Raw genomic sequence first — 7,567 nt, 5'->3', positions numbered from 1 at the left:
ACATGTATACCATTCTGTTTGAGCAGCAACAATACAGAAGCTTTATGATTATACATACTTTTGTAATAAATGGATGGAAGATTTGACATTTCAAACACATTCGCATATTGTGCCCAATACAAAATGTACTTAGTAATGCGAAGAATAATTCTTTGTATATCCACTTATCATAAAAACACATAGCCCCAACTAATATGTAGTTTAATCAAGCATTTTTATGTACATTTCTTTCTCGAATTTGTATTTGTACAAGTACAAATGAAACAAGTTGTAGAGTATTCCCACCTGTTTAATTAAAACTATGTAGAGCAGATAGTTTAATCTGGTGGTTGCTGACAATGAATGTGCTGACAATGAGCTTGCTGACAATGAATGTGCTGACAATGTATGTGTCATTTGTGTAGGGTGTGCTGTGGAATGTTTCTTAGACTTATTAGATTTGTACTTGTATGCAAACAAGAATTCAAGGAAGAAATACATGTACATGTAGTTCAATATACACATATTTCATTCCCCCTCTCTCTATTTGACCCAAGTTGATCTGTTATTGTACCATTTCATCACCCAGTATCTATGATTCACATATAACAACAGATCCAAAGCATCTCAATTCTCAAGTCAGGTAGTAAATTAGTTATGGCCAATAGTTGGCTATGCCCCTGCAATTAGGCCACAGAAAAGGAGAGATATACACTAGAAGACAGGAGCACTGTAGCATTAATAATACGTACCAGAAATTAGTTCAAAATGACAGCAAGTTGACTGACTAATAAAAGTTGATTCCATCTAAAAATTGAGTTTAGCCAAGCCCGTAATTTCCATGACTACTCAACAAGATTTGCATAATTGGAGAGTTTGAGATGCCTGAAAGAGCTCATGTTGCGAGTATATGCTATAACTTTAGTAAAAGCAAGAGTATGTCTCTCCTGTTAGTGGTTGTTCTCTTATTTTTCAGTAGCTCCTGCAGTGTCTCCTCTGGTCAGTATTATGTGTCTGATAACTGCAGTTCAGTTACTAATACACCTTGTAATCCTTTATCAGTGTATGCTGGGAATATGTCTCAATACAATAACAGCATCTTCTACTTCATTGGAGCCAGTGACATTAATGATGATGTCAACATGACTGCAGTAAGGAATGTTACTCTACATGGACTGGATCAGGCTTGTCTTATTAGTAGCAGGAGTAATGAAAGGTCTGTTCTCATTCATAACAGCAGTCATGTCATTATTTCTAATATGTTCATTAATAATTTTCATGTCATTGCTCAATCATCCAACAATATTACAATAACTAACTCTTCATTCAATGGAAGAGAAGAGCCTGTCGATACAATATTCATGAAATTAAACAATGCTTTTGATATTAAAATATCATCCTCAGTTTTTTTTCATTATGCTATTAATATTACGTACAAGCCTCTTCCAATATGTAGCATTGAACTACTTCATTACTCATTAATACTGACTAATGTCACATTGAAGTACAGTGGGGTTGTATTATCTGCTTATCATGGTGCTTCATACAATCTGTCAGCCATCTTTCATAACTACAACAATATACTTTATAGTCATTCTTTATTTATTTTGGGTGACAGTCTTTTTTCTTTTTGTATTAAGAATGCATCATTTCAATCAGCACTTGTGAATCCCTATGCCTTTCATATTAATTTTGCTGAAAAGTTGAAATCAGTTGAGTGCAAATTTCCTGGTATCCAATCAATTTCTACTTTTGTAATTGAGGACAGTCAATTTCATGATAATCAGGGTGGACTTTTAATATTTAAAAATGAATACTTACCGGGAACACTTAGCAATCACTTTATTATTATCATTAAGTCTTGTTCAATATCTAACAACATGATAAGTTCAGGCTTAAAAATTGATACAAAATTTTTGACACCAGTCCAAATCAAAATAACAGATACTAAACTGATTGGAAATCAAGAAAATGTGATATTAAACAGTAATGCTATTAGTCTCAGTAATGTTACTGTAGCTAACACTCGCTCAACAGGATTGTTACTTAGAATATCATTAGTAACAATTGAAAATAAATTAACATTTAAAAACAATACCGGAGTATTTGGAGGAGGATTATCAATAAATGACTTATCAAAATTGGTATTAACATCATCAGCTAACTTGGAATTTATTGATAATCATGCTTCTTACAAAGGTGGAGGTATCTATGTTAAAGAGTTAGGTAGTGACATAATATTAGAGGCATCAAATGTACCTCTTACATTAAAAAATAATAGTGCTGCATTTGGTGATGATATATATGGATATACTGATCGCAGAAGCAATCGTTTCAACTTGACAAATCCAAGCATTAGTTCAACAGGTGATGCACGAAAAGTGCATTTTTGCAATAAAAATCTAGGTTATAAACAGATTTATCCAGGTCAAGTACTGAAGTTTCATATAGCTTTGTTTGGTTATGATTACTTTGGATCACTAAATTTCACTGATGGTATATTGGAAATACGTGATGGAATCTTTCCAAACAGTGCTCAAACAGTCGATCTTGTGTATGCTAGACCTAATCCCGATTCTAATTGTTCATCACTGATTGAATACAAACCAAACCATCCTCCTAGTCATGCAGAGTATGTCATTGTATTCACTACTAACCATTCCTCTCTCAACTATCAGCATTATATTGTTAATGCATGCCCCATTGGTTTTAGTATCAATAGCTCACAAGGTAGATTTATTTGTGCTTGCAGTCAAAGTATTTCAAGAGAGAATGTGACGTGTGATATAACTAGTCTAAACATCACTCACAATGGCCTATTGTGGATAGGAATGTATAATATCAGTACATCTTTCAATGCTACTGCAAACAATATTGATGCTTGCATTATCAATGAGGACTGTCTCCTCTATTGTTTTCCTAATCCTGTTACCTTTAAGTTGAATGACACTGATACTCAATGTGTGGATAATAGAGGACAGAGAATGTGTGGATCATGTAGAGAGGGATACAGTCTACTAATGGGATCAAACAAGTGTGGACAATGTCATAATAATTACATGATGATAGCTTGGATCGCTCTGTTTGCAGTGATGGGTGTACTACTTGTGGTTCTACTGATTGCTCTCAATTTAACAGTATCAGTGGGTACACTGAATGGTCTATTGTTCTATGCTAACATTGTCAAGTTATATGAGCCAGTCTTTTCAAGGAAAGGAGCATTACCAGTCTTGAGTCAAGTAATATCATGGATTAACTTGGACTTTGGATTTGAAATATGTTTGTACAATGGTATGGACAGTTATGTTAAACAATGGCTCCAGTTTGCTTTCCCTCTCTACCTGTGGATTATTATCATAATCATCATACAATTGTGCAGGAGATATGGTAAGATATCAAGACTGATGGGGTCTCATGCTGTTCCTGTTTTATCTACACTCTTCCTTCTTTCATATACTAAACTAGTACGTACTATTGTTATTGTACTACACAAGCGTGAGGTAACTCTTCACTGTACAAATGAACCAGTGAGATCAGTTAGTTTATGGTATGAGGATCCTAATGTTGAATATGCTAAAGGGAAGCATGCTGTACTATTTGCATTTGCTTTAATGGTAGCTGTCTTTTTTATCATACCATACACACTGTTCCTTTTACTTAATTCTTTTTATGAGAGGCATTTTTCAAATTTCAAAGTTTTAAAGAAAGTTTGGAATCGTTTCAAGCCCATTATTGATGCTTATAGTGGTCCAATGAAAGATGAGTATCGGTTCTGGCCTGGTCTACTGCTAGTGGCTAGGATACCAGTATTATTATCAGCTACTTTAGTTGATAGTTTTATTCAGTCACAGCACTTTCTATTGTCAATGCTATTGACAGTGTTAGCTATTGTGCTATCATTGGGTTATTGTTTTGGTGGAGTTTACATGAAAAGAATGAACAATATTATTGAAGTTTGGTTCTTATTAAACTTGTGCATCATGGCTTCTTTATCTGTAGCCTTTACTGATGACAGCAAAGTATTGATTTGGTACAATACTTGTTTATCTGTTTTTATTTTTAGTTTTATTTTTATTGTTGCTTATCATTTTCACCTGCAGTTATCACATATGGAATGTTATGATGCTCTAATTAAGAAGTTATTCAAGAAACAAAATGAAGATGATGATCCTCTTTTAGATGTTACTGACTCACATCTAACTGTTGATCAACAAAGAAGAGAAATAATACCAAGTTCTACTGATTATATTAGACGGGAATCAGTTGTTGATTTGTTTTAATCTTTAGTAATTTTTTGCTGCCCACATTTAACTAGTTATGCTATCATTCTTTCTTTTTGCTATTTTCTGTCTTAGAATCCATCATTTCTCACTATTATTAACATAGAAGTTTCAGTGTGTTAAAAAATTTTTTCTAATTATTCATTACATTTCACTCTCTACAACAAAATGAAATTATATCTAGATCTAATTACGCAAGATTCAGATCTAGGCTATAAATCTACATGTATTTATAACTTCATAATACTGAACTGGTAAATCAGAAACATACCTATACCTACCTACTAAAGTGAGTAACTAGCTGTCTCACTCCCACTCGTTAGCATCCTTTTTGACTGATTAGATAATTTGTTTCCTTCAGTTCCGAGAGATGGAAGCTAAGCTGTATTGCTCTTCATCATAAATTACCTTACAATGTTGCAATATTTGATTATATTTTTGGAGTTCATTCCACTAATTGGTTAGTATCAAGCAATGATAATTTCTCTCTATTCTAGATCAGAAATTACTCAATTTCTTTTAGTTGCTCCTGGTCATGCTAATACCGACATTCAGTTTTGAAGCAGCAATGCTGTCTGTCTCTGAGGGTAAGGATCTTTGCAATTTTGAAACAAAAATGGTTCGGCATCGACCCACCAAGATGCAAATTTACAAAATGTAGCATACTACTGTTAGTTTTATTAACTGAATTATATAAACAAATCATCCAGATAACAAAATCAAGTAACCGTTCTGTTATATGCTAACATACAAATCTAGAATGTTCTGGTTCTGATTCTGGAACATTACAGAATGAATAAATACAACTATCAAACAATCTAGAAAAGTCAGGATTAAATGACAAACTGAAATAAACAGCCTACGGTTTACACAATAAAAACCACTAATAATTTCATAGTCAAAAGTGTAGCCTCTAACAACTAGTCAAAAAAGGGGATGGGTCTGGCTACACGAGACTATCTAACAACTACAGAGATATCATTAGTGACCATGGAACATAGGCATTATTTACCCCTATTGTCTTGGTTTCAGTAATATAGGAAGAGATTACCTTCAAGCATTTGGTGCTGTCTATACAGAAGGAAAGGTTGTATCTTTTGCCTCGATTAATCAGCCATTATTAATGCATTGTTAATGGAGGTCCCAAGACCCAATTCAAAAATCACTACATTTTTTGCAAGGCTATCATGGCTAATTGCAAATCTGATTAACTATTATGAACAAACTACAACTGATACAGGCATATTAAATTATTATCCATACTTTTTTGCTACAAATAAGAGATATACTATTGATCTAGTGATATCAAACTGTTTGAACCAGAGATGTATACAGCTAAATTAAAAGACCAGTCAGTCATCATCAATTTTACTAAATTTTACAGAATGGCTGTACATAGATTTAAGGTTGAGCAACAGATGGCCCCAAAGTTGATTAATGAGCATTGAGCAATGGTTGGTGATGGAATACATTACTGGAGCTAAAGTAGCTCCAGAGAGTTACGACAACTGCAAAGAATTCCTTAAGAATACTTTCCTGCCTAAACTACAAAAGAAGAATTTTGTGCATGATGATTTACGGTGTCCTATTATATTGGAGCAGAATCATTGGATTATGATTGGGCTGGTGTTGCAGAAGTTTGATTACTATTGGCATTGGACTTAAACCTTACTTTAAAGTGGCCAGAAGGTGTTTATGCAAATGGATCTATAACTTTGGAGATTGATAATGCTATAGTAGAAGCCTTTGAAAAGTTACTGTAGTTACTTAGTTGCACTATTGATTATTTACATTCACAAGGCTTTGCAATCACCCGCCCACGCTACGTAAGTGGGTGTGGGTACGGCAAACAAAATGGCGGCTTACACACAGGAGAAAGTTGTGCTTTCTAACAGCGAAAGAACATAGAGATACTGTCTAAAGTCTCTTCTGGAAGAATTAGAAGGTAGAGAGAAGTTTCATAAGTTTTAATAGGAATCCAGTTGTACATGCAAGGTGGTGAAAACAATTATAGGAATAGTGTTACGCTATCATAGTAGCCTATGGTTTTTTCCAAAAAATGGCTCCAAAATAACCCCCAATTTTATTACATTTTCTGATATATATTGATGTCCTTATGCTGTGTAGAAAGTTTGAGCTGATTCTGACTTCAATTTTTTGAGTTACGGCCATTTAAAAAAAGTTTCAAAATTCTAAAAAGTACCCAAGGCTATTAGTAACGTGGTAGCGTTACTAAGTAGGATTCACCCCCAAACAAAATGGCTGCCACGACTTTTGCAGCCTTGCTGTACCAGGAAAACGAGCTCCTATGCTTACCAGACTTCTTAGAGGACCTCATTTTGACCAGAGGACTCCATTGGTACCACTAGCGTGGCTCTAGACCTTGTCTAAGAGAAAATCCAAAAATCGGCAAACCGGCCGTTTTGTTCAGCCACCTTTTTTCATCTTCATCATCATCATCAAGTCAGAAGTCCTGTCAATCCAGTTGTCGGTGTGTATCTCAGTATTGGTTGGTGCTAAAAGGATAATTCTTACACCAATCTACTCCAACAGTCTATGCGCAGGTCCATGTCCCATCAGATCATTCTTCAAGTGAGGAAAAAGTGATACTGTGACTGCTGGATCGAGCCATCTTAGCTGCATGCCGCCATTTTGTTAATTAATGAAGCTTGCCATGTGCTCCAAAATTTGGGTGTGGTCGCGCATGCTCAGATCTGCAGCTCTCGAAGAATCTATGTTTTTCAACTTACTGCAATACTTTAGTGGAGGTTTCCAGCTAAAAGAAGGTATTGATTTTACATGTTACTGTTTTATCAAGTGTGTTATTTCATTTTATTAAAAAAACAAACAATTAATTAATGTTATGACTTATGATATGCAATGATAATTATGAACTTGACAACAGCCTGGAAGAACAGGAATAGCAGGGAAGATGGACACTCTTAGCTCACAGATTCTTGAACAAGGACTTGTGTCAAGACTAATTCCTTCAGCATGTCTATTTGATGCTGTCTCTCATAAATGTTATAACAATGATAATAATAAAGAAAATTATTGTTTGTGTAAAATCAACAAGTATCACAATTGCAACTAAAGAAATACTATAAATATTATTTTAAAAATCAACACAAACAAGAACATAAAAAATTTATAAAAAAAGATGAAGTAGGATTCTGAACGACCAACGAAAATACGAAATAGTATAAAAAAATCAACACAAACAAGAACATAAAAAATTTAAAAAAACAAGATGAAGTAGGATTCCAAACGACCAACGAAAATACAAAATGAAAATCCTACTCGTGACA

This window comes from Amphimedon queenslandica, unplaced genomic scaffold, assembly GCF_000090795.2.
Source record: "Amphimedon queenslandica unplaced genomic scaffold, v1.1 AMPQUscaffold_13243, whole genome shotgun sequence".
Lineage (NCBI taxonomy): Eukaryota > Metazoa > Porifera > Demospongiae > Haplosclerida > Niphatidae > Amphimedon > Amphimedon queenslandica.
Note: the sequence above shows the minus strand (reverse complement) of the source record.